This window comes from Coregonus lavaretus (assembly GCF_964263955.1).
Source record: "Coregonus lavaretus genome assembly, chromosome: 3".
Taxonomy (NCBI): Eukaryota; Metazoa; Chordata; class Actinopteri; order Salmoniformes; family Salmonidae; genus Coregonus; species Coregonus lavaretus.
The window spans coordinates 44,986,526-45,008,541 of NC_139990.1; the positions used below are offsets into that span (position 1 = coordinate 44,986,526).

The following is a 22,016-nucleotide window of genomic DNA, read 5'->3' on the forward strand; positions in this document are numbered from 1 at the left end:
ATATTACAGACAACCCATAATAAAATTATAGTGATTTTTAACTGTCTGGGAATTTATTATGCCCAGATTCTGGCCCCTTGTGAAGAAACGCCACACGTGATTTACCGTGTTCAAGATGTCACAGATGGTCATACTATTGAAGGATTAAATGGATGCTAAATAAATGCTGAGCGAATTTGCAGGCAAACATTCAAAGCCAGTTTGGTGGAATTACCGTTGTATACTTTATTGCTTTTGTCACGCTCTGGCTCCGGGACTTTGTATGTTGAGCCAGGGTGTGTTCGTTTTGTTGTGTTCTGTTTTGGTGGGTTGTCTATTGGGTTATGTTTCCTTGTTTGGTCAATGACTCCCAATCGGAGGTAACGAGTGTCAGCTGTCGGCTCGTTATCTCTGATTGGGAGCCATATTTAAACTGTGTGTTTTCACCTTGTGGTTGTGGGTTTTTGTTCCGTATTCAGTCATTGTCACTGTGGACTTCACTATCGTCATTTGTTTTGTTGTTTTCGTGGTTGCTTTAATTTAATAAAGTCAACATGTTCGCTAAACACGCTGCGCCTTGGTCCGCTTCCTTAGACGATCGTGACAGAAAAACCCACCACCTAAGGACCAAGCAGCGTATACAGGAACACCCGCAGGAGAGAACGCTGGTGGATGTCCTCCTCGGCTGGGGACATATTACGCAGGAGGAGGCCGTCCGGTACCGGAGGGCGATGAAGGGGGAGAACCTGGCAGGAGAGGAGCAACGGCGTCAGCAGGGCCATCGTCGGAAGGACGAGAGGCAACCCCAAAAAGTTTTTGGGGGGGGGCACATGGCTTGGGCGGCTGGGCAGCAGGCGGCTGCTACAGGACGTTTTGGAGAGGTGGTCACCGGGTGTTGGGAGGCAGAAGGCAGGTTGGCGAGGCCTGGAGGTAGAGCGGAACCAACTTCCCGTACTCAGGCATGGCAGCGTGGGACGGGGCAGGTTCCGCGGTATGCGGAGCAGCGTACTGTGCCACGAGTGGTCCGGCACAGTCCTGTACGTCCGGTGCAAGCACCCCGCACGTGTCGTGCGAAGGGGGGGATGCAGCCAGGACGGAGTGTGCCGGATCTACGCTCGAGGTCTCCAGTGCCTCTCCGCGGTCCCGGATATCCTGCTCCCGTATCGCGTGCTGTCATGTCGGTACGGGTTCACAGCCCTGTACGTCCTGTGCGGATGCCTCACGCAGAGTGTGTGAGGGTAGGCATCCAGCCAGGACGGGTGGTGGCCGCTCTTCGCTCCAGGTCTCCTATCCGTCTCCACAGTCCGGTGAGGCCTGTTCCAGCTCCACGCACGAAGCCTACGGTGTGCGTCGCCAGCCCTGTTCAGCCTGTTCCTGCTCCACGCACGAAGTCTACGGTGTGCGTCGCCAGCCCTGTTCAGCCTGTTCCTGCTCCACGCACGAGGCCTACGGTGTGCGTCGCCAGCCCTGTTCAGCCTGTTCCTGCTCCACGTAAAAAGCCAGGGGTACGAGTCGTCGGCCTGGTCCAGCCCGTTCCTGCTACTCGCACCAAGCCAAGGGTGCGAGTCGTCAGCCTGGTTCAGCCCGTTCCTGCTACTCGCACCAAGCCAAGGGTGCGAGTCGTCAGCCTGGTTCAGCTCGTCCCTGCTACTCGCACCAAGCCAAGGGTGCGAGCCGTCAGCCTGATCCAGCCCATTCCTGCTACTCGCACCAAGCCAGGGATGCGAGTCGTCAGCCTGGTGAGGGTAGTTCCGAATCCACGCATCAAGTCTAGGGTGCGTATCGTCGGCCAGGTCCGGTCCGTTCCTGCCTCACGCGCCAAGCCAGGTGTGTGCGTCGTCAGTCCAAATCCTACCAGCTGGGTCAGATCGGACTGGGGGCGCTACGGGGGGATTGAAGAGGGGTGGTGGTCAAGCCCGGAGCCGGAGCCGCCTCCGAGGAGCAACACCCACCCAGCCCTCCCCTGTTTGGGGTTTTTGAGGCGCGGTCGCAGTCCGCGCCTTTAGGGGGGGGTACTGTCACGCTCTGGCTCCGGGACTTTGTATGTTGAGCCAGGGTGTGTTCGTTTTGTTGTGTTCTGTTTTGGTGGGTTGTCTATTGGGTTATGTTTCCTTGTTTGGTCAATGACTCCCAATCGGAGGTAACGAGTGTCAGCTGTCGGCTCGTTATCTCTGATTGGGAGCCATATTTAAACTGTGTGTTTTCACCTTGTGGTTGTGGGTTTTTGTTCCGTATTCAGTCATTGTCACTGTGGACTTCACTATCGTCATTTGTTTTGTTGTTTTCGTGGTTGCTTTAATTTAATAAAGTCAACATGTTCGCTAAACACGCTGCGCCTTGGTCCGCTTCCTTAGACGATCGTGACAGCTTTAGGTTTTTCTAGTTTGGCCGATAGACTGGGTGGGGAAATACATTTCAGCCTAGATTAACAGTTCATCCCATAGTTTGAAATATTTGAGGTGGCTTTGAAGCTAAATGTTTATACCAATTTTCCAGTTCATCCTAAAAGTGATCATATACATATATTGTAGACTACATTTCATACTGCTTTTGGTGGTGTATATTGTCATGAAGAAGCCTGGTGTGTGTGTGTGTGAGTGTGAGTGTGAGCGTGTCCCAGTCAGAAAAGGAGCGGTGGTCCCAGGCAGTAGTTCAGTATGAGAACCAGGAGAAGACTGTGTGGTGATGTTCACCTCACCTCAGCATTCATCTCCTACGTGGGTTACTTCACCAGGCCCTGCCGACACCAACTGCTCTACGAAGCCTGGATACCCTTTGTACAGTCACAACGGGCAAGATCCCAAATGGCACCCTATTCCCTATGTAGTGCACTACTTTTGACCAACAGTGCAGTATAAAGCTTCTCCTTTTTCCTTTATTGTGTAGATATATCCTAAACTGTCTTTATTCATGGTCTTTAATTTATTTTATTTGAACATTTTGAGTTTGGATGTTAATTTAGGGATAACCCGCCTGGAAATGAATCTTGGTGAAACACTGTTGCCTCTCTCTCTCTCTCTCTCTCTCTCTCTCTCTCTCTCTCTCTAACAGTCTGTACCCCACACACAGCCAACCGAGTGACATCACCGCCTCACTGCTGTCGCTTCCAAATGGCACCCCATTCCTTATGTAGCGCACTATAAAGTGAACAGGGTGCCATCTGTCTGTCTTTCCGTGTGTTCCAGGTCCAAATCCCCCTGACAGACGGCCTGGACCCTGTCCTCATGCTTACAGATGACGACGCCGTGGCTGCCTGGCACAACCAGGGCCTGCCAAACGATAGGATGTCCACAGAGGACGCCGCCATCCTGACCACCGGCGAGCGCTGGCCACTCATGATCGACACCCCAGCAGCAGGGCATCAAGTGGCTCCGCAGGCGCTGTGGGCCAGAGCTCAGGGTGGAGCAGCTCCACCAGATGGGGTGAGAGAGGGAGGGCGTTGTTTTGACGGATTTCATCAATGATAGTGGAGATTTCAGAGGGGCTGTGAAAAAGGAAGGGAAGCAAGTTGGACTTGGAACATTGATGGTCACAAGGGTTTGTTTTGTATCACTGGACAGTGTCTGTCCAAGTGGTCCAGTCTGTTTGTGCTTTAGCCAAACATATACAGTAGGGTATGATAACCATAGAATATGGTGTCTGGACAGTAGATTCAGGATGGGACCAGGCTAATCCCTGGTCACTACTAATCATCAACTACATAAGTGTCCAGTTACACAATGTCAAAAAGTATTCAAGTTACCTCTTCTAGTGAATCATTCTGGTAACACTTTATATGAAATACTTACTGTACGTTTAATGCTTTATAACATCCTTTTATAATGCTTCATAATACAATTGTAAGTGTATTATAAGTCATTATACAGGATGTTATAAAGCATTATTCGTATGTACTTCCTATAAAGTGTTACCATCATCATTCTCTACAGGTATTTGGATGTGGTAGAGCGAGCCCTGGCCTGTGGAGAGATTGTTCTGATTGAGAACCTACAGTAGAGAGTTGACCCATTCCTGGAGCCACTCCTGGGGAGAAACACCAGAGACTGTTCTGATTGAGAACCTACAGGAGAGAGTTGACCCATTCCTGGAGCCACTCCTGGGGAGAAACACCAGAGACTGTTCTGATTGAGAACCTACAGGAGAGAGTTGACCCATTCCTGGAGCCACTCCTGGGGAGAAACACCAGAGACTGTTCTGATTGAGAACCTACAGTAGAGAGTTGAACCAGTCCTGGAGCCACAACTGGGGAGAAACACCAGAGACTGTTCTGATTGAGAACCTACAGGAGAGAGTTGACCCAGTCCTGGAGCCACAACTGGGTAGAAACACCAACAAGGAAGGAAGGCAAGTAGTGACAATGGTCCTTGGTTTACCTGTCCCTATACAGATCTACTGGCTCAGGAATCGACCAATGAAATCTCTAGGTGGGGCGGTTTCCCAGACAGATTAACCCTTTTACTGGACTAAAAAGCACTTTCAACTGAGAATTTCCATTGAAAGTCCTTTTTAGTCTAGGATTAGCCTTAATCTGTGTTCAGGAAACTGGCCTTGCAGGAGAAAATCGTGAGGCTTTTTGTCTTTAAGCCACAGTTGCCCTATGCAATTACCATACTGTACACAATGTGCTTTCTTTGCTAAAGCTATTTATTCTAGAGTTGTGCTAATAGCCTGTAACTAGTCTTGTCTACACATTACTAATCGATCCATGGTTTTATATCCTTTGATATACAAGTCAATACTAGCCCAACGTGTCTAAATATGGGCCTGTGGGACAGTATTAGACAATGTCTGCGATCCCGAATGGCTGCGAACCCTATTCCCTATATAGTGCACAACCCTATGGGCCCTGGTCAAAAGTAGTGCACTATATACAGTGAGGGAAAAAAGTATTTGATCCCCTGCTGATTTTGTATGTTTGCCCACTGACAAAGACATGATCAGTCTATAATTTTAATGGTAGGTTTATTTGAACAGTGAGAGACAGAATAACAACAAAAAAATCCAGAAAAACGCATGTCAAAAATGTTATAAATTGATTTGCATTTTAATGAGGGAAATAAGACCCCTCTGCAAAACATGATTTAGTACTTGGTAGCAAAACCCTTGTTGGCAATCACAGAGGTCAGACGTTTCTTGTAGTTGGCCACCAGGTTTGCACACATCTCAGGAGGGATTTTGTCCCACTCCTCTTTGCAGATCTTCTCCAAGTCATTAAGGTTTCGAGGCTGACATTTGGAAACTCGAACCTTCAGCTCCCTCCACAGATTTTCTATGGGATTAAGGTCTGGAGACTGGCTAGGCCACTCCAGGACCTTAATGTGCTTCTTCTTGAGCCACTCCTTTGTTGCCTTGGCCGTGTGTTTTGGGTCATTGTCATGCTGGAATACCCATCCACGACCCATTTTCAATGCCCTGGCTGAGGGAAGGACATGGCCCCGTCCATCGTCCCTTTGATGCGGTGAAGTTGTCCTGTCCCCTTAGCAGAAAAACACCCCCAAAGCATAATGTTTCCACCTCCATGTTTGACGGTGGGGATGGTGTTCTTGGGGTCATAGGCAGCATTCGTCCTCCTCCAAACACGGCGAGTTGAGTTGATGCCAAAGAGCTCGATTTTGGTCTCATCTGATCACAACACTTTCACCTAGTTCTCCTCTGAATCATTCAGATGTTCATTGGAAAACTTCAGACGGGCCTGTATATGTGCTTTCTTGAGCAGGGGGTCCTTGCGGGCGCTGCAGGATTTCAGTCCTTCACAGCGTAGTGTGTTAACAATTGTTTTCTTGGTGACTATGGTCCCAGCTGCCTTGAGATCATTGACAAGATCCTCCCATGTAGTTCTGGACTGATTCCTCACCGTTCTCAAGATCATTGCAACTCCACGAGGTGAGATCTTGCATGGAGCCCCAGGCCGAGGGAGATTGACAGTTCTTTTGTGTTTCTTCCATTTGCGAATAATCGCACCAACTGTTGTCACCTTCTCACCAAGCTGCTTGGCGATGGTCTTGTAGCCCATTCCAGCCTTGTGTAGGTCTACAATCTTGTCCCTGACATCCTTGGAGAGCTCTTTGGTCTTGGCCATGGTGGAGAGTTTGGAATCTGATTGATTGATTGCTTCTGTGGACAGGTATCTTTTATACAGGTAACAAAGTGAGATTAGGAGCACTCCCTTTAAGAGTGTGCTCCTAATCTCAGCTCGTTACCTGTATAAAAGACAGCTGGGAGCCAAAAATCTTTCTGATTGAGAGGGGGTCAAATACTTATTTCCCTCATTAAAATGCTAATCAATTTATAACATTTTTAACATGCGTTTTTCTGGATTTTATTGTTGTTATTCTGTCTCTCATTCTCTCTCTCACTGTTCAAATAAACCTACCATTAATATTATAGACTGATCATTTCTTTGTCAGTGGGCAAACGTACAAAATCAGCAGGGGATCAAATACTTTTTTCCCTCACTGTAGGGACTAGTGTGCCATTTGGGACACAAACAATGCCAGAGGATTTGCCTGACTGACGCTAGAGTCTCACTGAGCGGTGGACAGCTCCAGGGACATGACTGAGTGGGATATGATTGCTCCCTGCTCTTTAGATTATAGATGAATTTGTATTGCGTGTTCTGAATCCCTGAGGCAGACGTATCGACCGAACCTCTCACGCCTGATGATAGATGTTCGTTTGCCTGCTCATAGTCTTTATGTGGTGAATATTGAACAGTTATTCTGCAGTGGTTAGCCCTGAATAGTGGGCAGCCAGCCTCTCTTGTGGGTAAGGGACTTTTGCCTTTCCCTTTCTGAGAACGAATGGGAACAACACAACACCACCACCACACTCAACAGCTCCTTGGTCAGGAGTGTATCCAGGACAATCTCCAATACACATCATTAGGCTGCATAGGCTTATCATTAGGCTACATAGGCCTATCATTAGGCTACATAGGCATATCATTAGGCTACATAGGCATATCATTAGGCTACACAGGCATATCATTAGGCTACATAGGCATATAATTAGGCCACATAGGCTTATCATTAGGTTACATAGGCATATCATTAGGCTACATAAGCCTATAGTTTGTAGTTGATTTGGACATTTGCAGTAGCGTATGTTATGGAAAGAAGATGATGAATCCACTATGATGTGAAAAAATTTTTTTTGTGGATATATTTCAATCTATTACACAGAGTCCCTTTGAACCAATGGAGCAAATAATCCAATCCCCAAGCGTATTAATTCACCTCAACACCACCGTTGTTTTATGATTATCTGAGTTCAATCCTCTAAAAGAACAACATATCACAATGTAACAAGAAGTAACTATGGTGCGAACGGAAAAATGAAAATACTATAAATCGACCTCCTGTTTTCAAACACCGACACACATCTTTCTTGTTCCTTCCTTTCCCTGTGAAACCAAAGTGTCTGAATATTATTTAACATCTGAAATTGGACATGTATTGAACTCCTACCAGATACAGTGCTGCTGCTGTCTGTCGACCCGTGACAATTCATCCCTGTGGTAAATCTGATTATAAGTTCATCCGCTGTAGATGACCCGCTCTTGTTTCTGCTTGTGATTAATACAACCTGCTGTGGTGGCCATGATGGATACGGTGGGGCTCCACAGCTGAAGTTCATTAATAATTGGAATGTTGTAGAGTGTGAAGTAATGAATACTAATTATTTCCTTTCATGGCTGACGGAGGACTACAAGCCAATCCATCAGCCCGGGACTTTAATTTGGTGGAGTAATGGTTCTATCAATAGTACATTAATTTTTTGCTTGTGAAGATATAGAGTGAAACATGATCCGGGCCATGGGAAACCTGGGCCCTAAAAAATGGGGGCCATTGCCTGACATGGGAAGGGTAATTAGTGAAATATGAAAAGCAACTGGGTCGGGTTTGTCGAGCCTCTGCTAATTGAATTGAAATGCAGGAACAGATAAATACTGTATCGGCTGCTTTGGGAGACTATAGATTATCTCTTGGATTTATTTAAGATTATTAACCTGTGGTTAACATTTTAAACCATTCAAAGTTTGGAGTAGCGTGAGGATTTCTGACCAGAGGGCTTCTGGTTTAAAGGGATACTTCGGGACTGTATCTACTTCCCCGGAGTCATATGAGCTCGTGGATACCATTTGTATGTCTCTGTGTCCAGTATGAAGGAAGTTAGAGGTAGTTTTGTGAGCCAATGCTAACTAGCGTTAGCGCAATGACTGGAAGACTATGGGTATCTACTAGCATGCTAGCAGATACCCATAGACTTTTTAGCAATTGCGCTAGCACTAGTTAGCAACTTCCTTGAAACTGCACACAGAGACATAAAAATGGTATCCATGAGTTCATCCGACTCTGAGGAGGACCTTATTGCCAAAATCCCGAAGTATCCCTTTAAAGATCAAGTGGGCTAGTGTAATTACTGCAATACACATGAGTAATAGAATGATAATATCACAAGTTATACAGTATATTATACAGGATTATGAATGCAGGTATTGTATCTATCTTGGTGTATAAATGCTATGTACTGTACATGATAATCAGGTCAAATGAATCATACAATACCATCACTGTGCATCCTGCTCTGACACAGGTACATTTGGCTGGGGGGTAAGGAGTGTGAGTATAACAGCAGCTTTTAGCTCATCCTCCAGCTCACCCCTCTTCCCCCCCGGAGCTGCAGGCCCAGACCAGCCTCATCAAATTCACAGTGACCCCTATAGGTCTGGAGGAGCAGCTGCTGGGACAGGTGGTGACCCACGAGAGACCGGACCTGGAGACACTCAAGGTCCACAGCACACAACCTGCTGAGGAACCGATCATGTGTGCAGCAGTTACCTATTATAATGGAGTCCACAGCCCCACATACTGGAGAAGCAGAGAGAAGTATCGAAAAATTCTCATTCTCTCCTGCAAGACTCTTTAGTGATCATTGTATATGTCAGTTGTTACATTGTAGACCTGGGTGCTGGGTTGAATACTCCAAAATATTTGAGTTGCACTTGATTTGACTTGCTGGGTACAATTGAACCAATGGAAATGGCAAACCACAGTAGAGTAGTATTTGGGAGTTAATAATAATAATATGCCATTTAGCAGACGCTATCCAAAGCGACTTACAGTCATGCGTGCATACATTTTTACGTATGGGTGGTCCCGGGGATCGAACCCACTACCCTGGCGTTACAAGCGCCATGCTCTACCAATTGAGCTACAGAGGACCACAGTTAAGTAGTTGAAGCTGAAGGGTCACTCTGATGTACAGTAGAGTAGTATTTGGGAGTTAAGTAGTTGAAGCTGAAGGGTCACTCTGATGTACAGTAGAGTAGTATTTGGGAGTTAAGTAGTTGAAGCTGAAGGGTCACTCTGATGTACAGTAGAGTAGTATTTGGGAGTTAAGTAGTTGAAGCTGAAGGGTCACTCTGATGTACAGTAGAGTAGTATTTGGGAGTTAAGTAGTTGAAGCTGAAGGGTCACTCTGATGTACAGTAGAGTAGTATTTGGGAGTTAAGTAGTTGAAGCTGAAGGGTCACTCTGATGTACAGTAGAGTAGTATTTGGGAGTTAAGTAGTTGAAGCTGAAGGGTCACTCTGATGTACAGTAGAGTAGTATTTGGGAGTTAAGTAGTTGAAGCTGAAGGGTCACTCTGATGTACAGTAGAGTAGTATTTGGGAGTTAAGTAGTTGAAGCTGAAGGGTCACTCTGATGTACAGTAGAGTAGTATTTGGAAGTTAAGTAGTTGAAGCTGAAGGGTCACTCTGATGTACAGTAGAGTAGTATTTGGGAGTTAAGTAGTTGAAGCTGAAGGGTCACTCTGATGTACAGTAGAGTAGTATTTGGGAGTTAAGTAGTTGAAGCTGAAGGGTCACTCTGATGTACAGTAGAGTAGTATTTGGGAGTTAAGTAGTTGAAGCTGAAGGGTCACTCTGATGTACAGTAGAGTAGTATTTGGGAGTTAAGTAGTTGAAGCTGAAGGGTCACTCTGATGTACAGTAGAGTAGTATTTGGGAGTTAAGTAGCTCTGGTTTAGGATGTCTACTAGCGTCAAGACTTAAATTCCATGTGTTATTATATAGGCCTACTGTTTTATAGTCTAGTTAGTAGAACAATGTGCGCTCCATTTCACCGTGTTAGCTGCAAATGACATGTACTTATGGCTACGCTGAAATGGGGAGAAATCTGGAGCATGACTAAGGCCATAGTTCATAGCTCATTGTGTTAACTGACACACACACACACACACACACACACAGGTGGTGGAGGCCAGAGAGATCGAGACAAAGATCAACGAGGCCAGAGAGCCTCTCTGTTCTACTTCGTCATCTACGACCTGCACAGAATCAACCCCATGTAACAGTTCCCCCTCAAGGTGATTATAACCTCTTATAACCCCATGTACCAGTTCTCACTGAAGTTGATTATAACCTCTTATAAACCTCTTACAACCGCATGTACCCGTCTCCCTGTACCCGTCTCCCTGTACCCGCCTCCATGTACCGCCTCCCTGTATCTGTCTCCCTGTACCTGTCTCCCTGTATATGTCTTCCTGTTTATGTCTCCCTGTACATGCCTCCCTATATCTGTCTCCCTGTAGTATATGTCTCCCTGTATCTGTCTCCCTGTATCTGTGCTCCAGACCTTCAACATAGTCTTCCACAAAGCCATGGAGCGAGCGGAGTGGGACGAGGACGGAGGGCCAGAGTGCTCTCCTTGACTTAGGCCGTCACCTACTCAGCATTCCTCTGCACCAGCCGGGGCCTCTTCCAGAGAGACAAGTTAACCTTCCTGTCACACAACGCCTTCCAGGTAAGTGGCCCGGGGCCGCCCCAAAAGGTTGGGCCCCCCTGTCATCCTCATCAATCAAAGCACTTATTCTGGCCCCACATTAGCTTCAATTAGAGGCCGTCAGCAGGACAGAAGCACCATACGCTGCTTTTGATTAGCTCTCCTATCTGGCCTGGCCAAAGCTGTTCAGACTGTTACCTCTGACAGGTGGTGTGGCCTGACGGCAGAATGCTAATATCTGTCATGGCCACCTGCCTGTCGCCAACTGTTCTCAACTCCACTGTGAGAAAGGGTCTATCGTAAGGCTGTCATTCACATGGTCATGGCTTCACATGTCTCTGTTTCAGATGACTGTTTCTGGTAGCTGAGGCCATAATCTTGTTTGATCAAAAACGTTATTGATATGATAGAAGCTCTGATATGAAGAATCTACTTTTCTAATCTAAACCTGTTGTTATCTTTCTGTTCTCCCTCCTCTCCAGATTCTGCTGACCCGGGGGCAGATTGAGGCCCAGGACTTCCTGTTGCATTTCCCAGTGGAGCCCAGCGGAGCCAGTCCTGTCTCATTCCTGTCCCCACAGGCCTGGGGTATCGTCAGGGTAACACACATCTCCAAGGCTGCACCTCAAATCACACCCTATTCCCCATAGAGTGCACCAATCACACCCTATTCCCCATAAAGTGCACTAATCACACCCTATTACCCATAGAGTGCACTAAAATGAGTGCACTAAGAAGTACTGTAGCACACTGTGTGTGCGATCCAAATGGCAGCTTATTCCCTATGTAGTACACTACCTTTGACCAGGGCCCATAGGGAGCCTGCACTGGGGCATTGGGAGCTTAGGGTGGTGTGATGATGATCTCCTCAGACCCTGTCTACCCTGGATGAGTTCCGGGTGTTGGACCAGGACGTTGAGGGCTCAGCCAAGTGCTGGAGGATGCTGGTGGACTGAGTATCCTGAGAGAGAGGGGTTTCCTCAGGACTGGAAGAATAAGAGCTCCCTACAGAAACTCATTATGCTGAGAGCCATACGCCCTGACAGAATGACCTACGCCCTCAGGTGAGACATCGGTTGTGTCCCAAATGGCCCCCTATTATTCCCTATATAGTGCCCATGGGGTTCTTGTCAAAAGTAGTGTACTATGTAGGGAAAAGGGTGCCATTTGGGACTGAGACATTAGCATTACATATTCAACAGTATTCTTTCATTTCTGGTGAGGAAGTGTGGCCCCTGCACTTGTTTGATGTAACTGCAACAGTGTTTCATGTACCTCAAGTGTTGCCAGTAAGGAAATTATAGTGACGTACTGTATTTCACCTCTATCAGTCCCATAGTGAGTAGGTACAGTGGGGAAAAAAAGTATTTAGTCAGCCACCAATTGTGCAAGTTCTCCCACTTAAAAAGATGAGAGAGGCCTGTAATTTTCATCATAGGTACACGTCAACTATGACAGACAAAATGAGAAAAAATTATCCAGAAAATCACATTGTAGGATTTTTAATGAATTTATTTGCAAATTATGGTGGAAAATAAGTATTTGGTCAATAACAAAAGTTTCTCAATACTTTGTTATATACCATTTGTTGGCAATGACACAGGTCAAACGTTTTCTGTAAGTCTTCACAAGGTTTTCACACACTGTTGCTGGTATTTTGGCCCATTCCTCCATGCAGATCTCCTCTAGAGCAGTGATGTTTTGGGGCTGTCGCTGGGCAACACGGACTTTCAACTCCCTCCAAAGATTTTCTATGGGGTTGAGATCTGGAGACTGGCTAGGCCACTCCAGGACCTTGAAATGCTTCTTACGAAGCCACTCCTTCGTTGCCCGGGCGGTGTGTTTGGGATCATTGTCATGTTGAAAGACCCAGCCACGTTTCATCTTCAATGCCCTTGCTGATGGAAGGAGGTTTTCACTCAAAATCTCACGATACATGGCCCCATTCATTCTTTCCTTTACACAGATCAGTCGTCCTGGTCCCTTTGCAGAAAAACAGCCCCAAAGCATGATGTTTCCACCCCCATGCTTCACAGTAGGTATGGTGTTCTTTGGATGCAACTCAGCATTCTTTGTCCTCCAAACACGATGAGTTGAGTTTTTACCAAAAAGTTATATATAATACATATGACATTCTCCCAATCCTCTTCTGGATCATCCAAATGCACTCTAGCAAACTTCAGACGGGCCTGGACATGTACTGGCTTAAGCAGGGGGACACGTCTTGCACTGCAGGATTTGAGTCCCTGGCGGCGTAGTGTGTTACTGATGGTAGGCTTTGTTACTTTGGTCCCAGCTCTCTGCAGGTCATTCACTAGGTCCTCCCGTGTGGTTCTGGGATTTTTGCTCACCGTTCTTGTGATCATTTTGACCCCACAGGGTGAGATCTTGCGTGGCGCCCCAGATCGAGGGAGATTATCAGTGGTCTTGTATGTCTTCCATTTCCTAATAATTGCTCCCACAGTTGATTTCTTCAAACCAAGCTGCTTACCTATTGCAGATTCAGTCTTCCCAGCCTGGTGCAGGTCTACAATTTTGTTTCTGGTGTCCTTTGACAGCTCTTTGGTCTTGGCCATAGTGGAGTTTGGAGTGTGACTGTTTGAGGTTGTGGACAGGTGTCTTTTATACTGATAACAAGTTCAAACAGGTGCCATTAATACAGGTAAAGAGTGGAGGACAGAGGAGCCTCTTAAATAAGAAGTTACAGGTCTGTGAGAGCCAGAAATCTTGCTTGTTTGTAGGTGACCAAATACTTATTTTCCACCATAATTTGCAAATAAATTCAATAAAACTCCTACAATGTGATTTTCTGGAAAAAAAATTCTCAATTTGTCTGTCATAGTTGACGTGTACCTATGATGAAAATTACAGGCCTCTCTCATCTTTTTAAGTGGGAGAACTTGCACAATTGTTGGCTGACTAAATACTTTTTTTCCCCACTGTAACTAAATCTGTGATTTGAACTGTGACAGGACCTTTGTGGAGGAGAGCTTGGGAGCGAGCTATGTGGACGCTGCCAGGGTGGAGAGCAGCCCCTCCACGCCTGTGTTCTTCACCCTCTCTCCTTTAGTGGACCCGCTCAATGACGTGGAGAACCTGGGTACACAACACTACAGTCGAACACCGGGCTGCCAACCCTCCTCCTAGAGTGCTACTGGGTTGTGCAGCAGACTCCAGTTCTGTTCTTACTGTACACATCAAATCACATTTTATTGGTCACATACATGTGTTTAGCAGATGTTATTGCAGGTGTAGTGAAATGCTTGTATTTCTAGCTCTGACAGTGCGGTAATATCTAACAAGTAATATCTAACAATTTCACAACATATACCCAATTTACACAAATCTAAGTAATGCAATAGAATTAAGAATATATAAATAAATATATGGACGAGCATCCTACACACCTGATTCAGCTACATTCTGATGATAAGAAGCACATGGTGACTGTAGAGAGAGATTCTGAGTGTCCTGTGTTGTAGGCTTGAGGCTTGGTTTTTCCATAGAGCTGGGGACTCTACACAACGTGTCTCTGGGTCAGGAGGAGATGGCTGACAGGGCCCTGCAGAAGGCCTCTCAACACGGACACTGGGTCATCCTGCAGGTAGGGAACAGCAGACACTGGGTCATCCTGCAGGTAGGGAACAGCAGACACTGGGTCAACCTGCAGGTAGGGAACAACAGACACTGGGTCATCCTGCAGGCAGGGAACAGCAGACACTGGGTCATCCTGCAGGTAGGGAACAACAGACACTGGGTCATCCTGCAGGTAGGGAACAGCAGACACTGGGTCAACCTGCAGGTAGGGAACAACAGACACTGGGTCATCCTGCAGGTAGGGAACAACAGACACTGGGTCATCCTGCAGGTAGGGAACAACAGACACTGGGTCATCCTGCAGGTAGGGAACAGCAGACACTGGGTCAACCTGTAGGTAGGGAACAACAGACACTGGGTCATCCTGCAGGTAGGGAACAACAGACACTGGGTCATCCTGCAGGTAGGGAACAACAGACACTGGGTCATCCTGCAGGTAGGGAACAACAGACACTGGGTCATCCTGCAGGTAGGGAACAGCATCTGAAATAGTGTCAACTTGATTGTATTTGTGTGTTTCCGTCAGTATGGAAGTATTTGATTGTGGTTGCATGGCTCAGTTGAACAAATGGAATAGTCCAAAAAGTGCATACAGTACCCTGGCCTTCAGGCACTCAGACTTTCACACTATTTTCTGAATGCTGTATTACAGTGTACAGCAGAGCTGCCCAATTCCAGTCCTGGAGGGCTAAAACACTTCTGGTTTTTGTTTCTACCTGGTAGTTAATTACACTCTGAATCAGTCCTTGATTAGAAGGAGAGGATGAAAACCGGAAGTGTCTCTCCAGGACCGGAGTTGAACAGCCCTCCTGTACACTGTAATACAGTAAGGAAGCCTAGACTAGTGGTAGTCTGGTGTCATAGTGACTGTATGATGTTGTTCCAGCCAGCCAGACTAGACTAGTGGTAGTCTGGAGTCATAGTGACTGTATGATGTTGTTCCAGCCAGCCAGACTAGACTAGTGGTAGTCTGGAGTGTCATAGTGACTGTATGATATTGTTCCAGCCAGCCAGTCCAGAGCACCTGATTCAACATTATTATCTGCCTTCCTGAGCTGAGCCAGGGAACCTAAGGCAATTTGGTTCAATCAAAAGCGTGATTAGATTAGATCAGCTAAATCAGCTGCTTCAGTACTTGGCTGGAACAAAAGCGTTTAGGTCTTGTTTCTAGAAACATTTCCCCTCATTAAGCCACCTTGATGAACACATAAAAGCCAATAAATACAGTATAGTGTGTGTGTGTGCTTTGGTCAGAATGTGCACTTGGTGGCGCGTTGGTTGCCCACTCTGGAAGCCCTCCTGGAGAGGACCGGGTGAACAGCCACCCTGACTACCGGGTGTTCATCAGCGGGGAGCCGGCGCCCAGCCCTGTCCAGCACGTCATCCCCAGAGGCATCCTGAATACTCGTTCAAGATCACCAACAAGCCGCCCACCGGCATGCACGCCAGACTGCACGCTGCCCTCCACAACTTCAACCAGGTCAGAGGCAAACATATGGCTGATTAAAAAAAGTTGTTTTATAGATATAGAATTTAGCTATTGCTCTCTCTCTCTCTCTCTCTGTTTACAGGATACTCTGGAGATGTGTTCTTGGGAGCAGGAGTTCAACGGTCTGTTCTTCTCCATCTGCTACTTCCATGCTTGTGTGACGGAGCACAGGAAGTTTTGTCCCCAAGGCTGGAACAGATCTTACCCCTTCAACACAGGAGACCTGGCCATCTCTGTCAACGTGATCTACAACTACCTGGAGGCCAACACCAAAGTAATGCTCACATTCGCCTTAGGGATGCAACAATGGGCCCCGTGTAGCTCAGTTGGTAGAGCATGGTGCTTGCAACGCCAGGGTTGTGGGTTCGATTCCCACGGGGGGCTGGTTTAGAAAATAAAAATTAAATAAATGTATGTATGCACTCACTAACTGTAAGTCGCTCTGGATAAGAGCGTCTGCTAAATGACTAAAATGTAAAAAAATTCCAAGGTTTTCCACAAATCAAGGTTGGAGAATTTCAGGATTTACTCAGTAAATAATTTACCATTCGCTAAACCCCGCCCCCTCAGGTCAACATTTTCCCGGGAAGCCCGTTTCCCTATGCGAACCGCTGGCGAAATCCCCTCACAATGATCTCAAACTCTCCGGTAAATTGTTGTGGACTGTCATTACAATCGCTTCACGGGAACCTGGTAAAATGACGGTTGTAGTGTGTCTAGCCACTGGATGGCTCTGAATGCACTGTCAGCATGCAGCCAAAGCTAGAAAACTAGTGGTGTGCTGATCTCGTCATACTCGTAATCGGATTTACTGGTGTTCGGAAAACCCGAAAGTGCGTTTTAAATACCGGTAAAGCCTATACCTCAAGTGCACATTACTGCTCCATCACTCAGAGTGCATCATTATGTTCCTTCACACACACGACCCCGACAGATGAAAATGCACATTATTTACTTTGTCCTATTCAATTATCAACGAAATAGGCTAATAAATAGCCTAATGCATAGCTGGCTACTGCGGCCTGCATTTATTCCAGACACAGATTTTAATTTTTTTGTCATTTAGCAGACGCTCTTATCCAGAGCGATTTACAGTTAGTGAGTGCATACATTTTCCATATATATTTTTTTAGATGAAGGTAGGCTAATGTGCTTGCTCCATATATTGTTTCACTTTCGAGAAGAGCTAAACTTCTCTCCCGACACTTATGCCACAACATTTGTACAATCAAAATTGTCATTTTATTTTCTAATGATCTGTCGCTCAGGAAACATGCCTGGGCGAGAAGAAATAATAATAGCAAGCATTGGTTTAGATCACGACATAACAACAGACGTCGTCAGCAATGGACTATTTATACGGATAGACAAAGTGGTAACCTACTAAACAGCGTCAAGAAGACAGACAAACAACGATGTGGCCTCAGAAAAGTCAACAGAAAATAACTAGATTGCAAGCTAGAACAATGACTAGCCACGGATTCTGATTCACACACAATGTTTGGAGAAGGGGAGACTTGTGACTATGTGAGTGATTAAGAGTCGCGCGTTTTCTAATCCAATCCAATCGTTGCACCAAGCTCAACCGATATCCCACCCGTTTCTTTACAGATAGAACAAGCTAATTGTTGTTTAGAGCACACAGCGCTTCATACTGTTTGAGAGAGATTTCTGATCATGGATAATAATAAAAAATACTTAAAATCATATTCGGAAAATTCTCCATATCCGTTACGATACTCGTTTTGTCAGAGTACTCGGCACACCACTACTACTAACCACTTTTGGGGCTTACTAGTGCTCTCAAATCATATCCTGATGTCGACAGCATATGAGTTGTTTTCATTACATTGCTAACTTAACTAGCCAACATACATTTTGAAAAAAACAAGTTATATTAACTGGCTAGCTAGTGTTAGCAACATTGGGTGGTCAATGCGACTGAGACTCAGCTGAGCTAGCAAACAATGTAACAAAAGTATAATTTCAGATTCGAAAAATACTCCCAACAGGCTCTGCATTTCAGGAATCATTTCTGGTGCACTGTTAAATTATTTAGCCATTTTAAACAATTTGTTTTTGAATGAAAACTCTCCATCTTTGCAATGCCCTCAATGGCTTCCATGTGTTTAAAACGGGAGCTTGTCAGAGGTGTCGGACTCGACAATAGTTGCTATCCATTGGAGCGCTGCAATTGGTTGCCCCAAATTCTGGGGTGTGGCTTAGTGAAGGGGCAATTAGTCTCCATTGGAAACTCATCCAAGATATGAGATTTCAGATTTGTATTAAGACAATATATTTTGATCAATTACTTCAATTCGTTTTTAAAATATAGTAATAGAAGTTATTTCAATAAGCAAAACAAGTGCAGTTAGTAAATGTTCCATTCATATGCAGTGAAATCTTCCACACTTAAAAAATGACATAATTTCCATTCCTATCATACTCTATATATACTAAAGTATGTTGACACCCCTTCAAATGAGTGGATTCGGCTATTTCAGTCACACCCGTTGCTGACAGGTGTATAAAATCGAGCGCATGGCCATGCAATCTCCATAGACAAACATTGGCAGTAGAATGGCCTTACTGAAGAGCTCAGTGACTTTCAACATGACACCGTCATAGGATGCCACCTTTCCAACAAGTCAGTCCGTCAAATTTCTGCCCTGCTAGAGCTGCCCGGGTCAACTGTAAGTGCTGTTATTGTGAAGTGGAAACATCTAGGAGCAACAATGGCTCAGCCGCGAAGTGGTAGGCCAAACAAGCTCACAGAACGGGACCGCCAGGTGCTGAAGCGCGTAGCGCATAAAAATCGTCTGTCCTCGGTTGCAACACTCACTACTGAGTTCCAAGCTTTCTCTGGAAGCAACATCAGCACAATAACTGTTCGTTGGGAGCTTCATGAAATGGGTTTCCATGGCCGAGCAGCCGCACACAAGCCTAAGATCACCATGGGCAATGCCAAGTGTCGGCTGGAGTGGTGTAAAGCTCTGGAGCAGTGGAAATGCGCATTGGAAATGCGTTCTCTGTATGATGAATCACGCTTCACCATCTGGCAGTCCAACAGATTAATATGGATTTGGTGGATGCCAGGAGAACGCTACCTGCCCGACTGCGTAGTGCCAACTGTAAAGTTTGGTGGAGGAGGAATAATGGTCTGGGGCTGTTTGTCATGGTTCGGACTAAGGCCCCTTAGTTCCAGTGAAGGGAAATCTTAACGCTATAGCATACAATGACATTCTAGACAATTCTGTTCTTCCAACTTTGTGGCAATAGTTTGGGGAAGGCCCTTTCCTGTTTCAGCATGACAATGCCCCTGTGCACAAAGCGAGGTCCATACAGAAATGGTTTGTCGAGATCGGTGTGGAAGAACTTGACTGGCCTGCACAGAGCCATGACCTCAACCCCATCTAACATCTTTGGGATGAATTGGAACACCGACTGCGAGCCAGGCCTAATTGCCCAACATCAGTGCCCGACCTCACTAATACTCTTGTGGCTGAATGCAAGTCCCCGCAGCAATGTTCCAACATCTAGTGGAAAGCCTTCCCAGAAGAGTGGAGGCTGTTATTAGCAGCAAAGGGGGAACCAACTCCATATTAATGCCCATGATTTTGGAATGAGATGGTCAACGAGCAGGTGTCCACATACCTTTGGTCATGTAGTGTATCTTCACATCTCCACTCACACAGCCCAACCTATCATATCACTGTATCGCCACTCACACAGCCCAACCTATCATATCACTGTATCTCCACTCACACAGCCCAGCCTATCATATCACTGTATCTCCACTCAACACAGCCCAGCCTATCATATCACTGTATCTCCACTCACACAGCCTAGCCTATCATATCACTGTATCTCCACTCACACAGCCTAGCCTATCATATCACTGTATCTCCACTCACACAGCCCAGCCTATCATATCACGGTATCTCACTCACACAGCCTATCATATCACTGTATCTCCACTCACACAGCCCAGCCAATAATTTCACTATCTCCACTCACACAGCCTAGCCTATCATATCACTGTATCTCCACTCACACAGCCAATCATTTCACTATCTCCGACACACAAAGAAAGAATCCTTCCGTTATTATTATGTTGCGCCCTTCAGTCACACTCACAACACCTAATGTGTTTTTCTCTTCTAAACACCATTCCTATTACTCCGGTCACAACCAATTATCTCCTCAGATTCTGCCCACCAAAAAACGAATGTCCTTCATTATGTTAACCAAACACTAACCTGTATTACACAGAGAATTCATTAGGGGGGAAATGAAGCGTTGGTCTCGGTGTAATTACACGCAGGCCGACGTGACAGTTCACCACGCCGCATAAGTGATCGCTGCAATTAGTGCTGAAGAAGAAAGTCATTTGCTAAACAATACAGGTACAAATGGTTGTGATCTCCATTTTTTGTCATTTGTTATTATAAATCACACACATTCCTTTCTTTCCTCCGTCACCCTCATGGATCATCATCGCTTTCTACTGAGGAAGAAGAGAGTGTTGAGTCAGAGATGGCCTGTACGCCAAATGGCGCCCTATTCCCAATGTAGTGCACTACTTTTGACAAGGACCCATAGGGCTCTGGTCAAAAGTAGTGCACTATGTAGGGAATAGTGTGCCATTTCAGATGAAGAGAGTGTGAATGTTTGTTCATTTCAGATAAAAGTAGATCTGCAATTGCTATGATCAATTTTGACACCTGTTATGTCGTCCGAGAAACGTGGCCTTGATAGCAAATCTGGTGCCTGCTAGTGTAGCGGACGTGAGTCGTTCATGGCTGCTCATTGTCACGTGATGGGTAGCCCCGCCTGCGACTTCAAAATCAGTGTTGGCCCTCGGGTCAATAGAGCATTTCCTCTTGGTCTAATGGTCAAGACGTTGGTTTCTCCCGCGTTAGCCGTGGGTTCATCCCGCCGGTTACACTAGCACAGTTATCCAGTTTGTTGTTAATTCAGTATCAGCTTTGATACTGTGGTACCTTGGAAATATTGTGCCATGGCTCATGGCTGTTAGTAGCAGATAACTCCAACATTCAGTGTGTTGTGTTTCAGACAAACGAAGAGGTGGAATTGGTTCGCACCCAAAAATATGTCGCATAAAGATTACTTCATTATTCAATGTTTGTAAATATTTTCACTGCATCAGGGATAGTGTACACATATGTTTCGGGTTTACAGCCTTCTTCAGTGTGTAGGTAGAATTTTATTTTAATTCAAAACAACATTTGTAAAGAACAACAGATGAGCAGCAGGTGCTTTCCTCCAGGTAGAATAAAAAGTACATCTACACACTGTTACAAAGCTCCCAAAGTGTTTCATAGAGCAAGGTTTAGACCCGGTACTGGGTCTTTATCAGGACAAAATGTTCACCAAGTACAGTATACAAATCACAGGAGGTTGGTGGCACCTTAATTGGGGAGGACGGGCTCGTGGTAATGGCTGGAGTGGAATTAGTGGAATGGTTAAAATACATCCAACACATGGTTTCCATGTGTTTGATGCCATTCCATTTGCTCCGTTACAGCCATTATTATGAGCCGTCCTCCCATAAGCAGCCTACACTGATACAAATGCGTTCAATGTTTCCTCCAGGTGCCTGGGGAGGACCTGGAGAGATAATGTATGGAGGACACATTACAGTCGACTGGGACAGAAGACCACACTGGACCTACCTACAGGAGTACGTGCATCCCAACACGGTGAACCTAACCCAGGCATATGTCTTTTGAGCTCTACCAACCAACAGTGGTAAAGTAATGACCATCTCAGCCATAAACACTGATCTGATTGTAACAGGGGAGGCTGCTGAGGGGAGGACGGCTCATAATAATGGCTGGAAATTACCAAATGGAATGGCATCAAACACATGGAACCTGTGTGTTTGATGCATTTGATAACATTCCACCAATTCCGCTCCAGCTATTACCACGAGCCTGTCCTCCCCAATTAAGGTGCCACCAACCTCCTGTGGCTTGTTATAATGTCAAACAAATAGCGGACAACATTACTCATCTTGTCTAAGTTGGAATTGATATGATTCCTTTTTTTAAGTCCCAAAAGAGCTTCAGATTCAGAGTACTGTATGTACCAAAGGTAAAGGGTGCCCTCTTGAAATGTGTGCATAAATTGCAATTGTACAG

General features: G+C 45.8%; 1 pseudogene across 1 annotated transcript in view; it reads left to right on the plus strand.

Annotated features, from left to right (window-relative positions):
- LOC311107447 (dynein axonemal heavy chain 11-like) overlaps nucleotides 1-21,605 on the plus strand; it is an 86,899-nt pseudogene extending 65,294 nt beyond the window's left edge. The window contains exons 37-49 of the transcript in view: nucleotides 2,600-2,771; nucleotides 3,165-3,401; nucleotides 3,909-3,948; nucleotides 4,241-4,323; nucleotides 8,575-8,806; nucleotides 10,618-10,787; nucleotides 11,249-11,365; nucleotides 11,639-11,830; nucleotides 13,739-13,866; nucleotides 14,249-14,370; nucleotides 15,618-15,843; nucleotides 15,935-16,126; nucleotides 21,469-21,605. The product of the transcript in view is annotated as a dynein axonemal heavy chain 11-like (transcript). The remainder of the gene's footprint in view (nucleotides 1-2,599; nucleotides 2,772-3,164; nucleotides 3,402-3,908; nucleotides 3,949-4,240; nucleotides 4,324-8,574; nucleotides 8,807-10,617; nucleotides 10,788-11,248; nucleotides 11,366-11,638; nucleotides 11,831-13,738; nucleotides 13,867-14,248; nucleotides 14,371-15,617; nucleotides 15,844-15,934; nucleotides 16,127-21,468) is intronic.
- The last annotated feature ends 411 nt before the right edge of the window (nucleotides 21,606-22,016 follow it).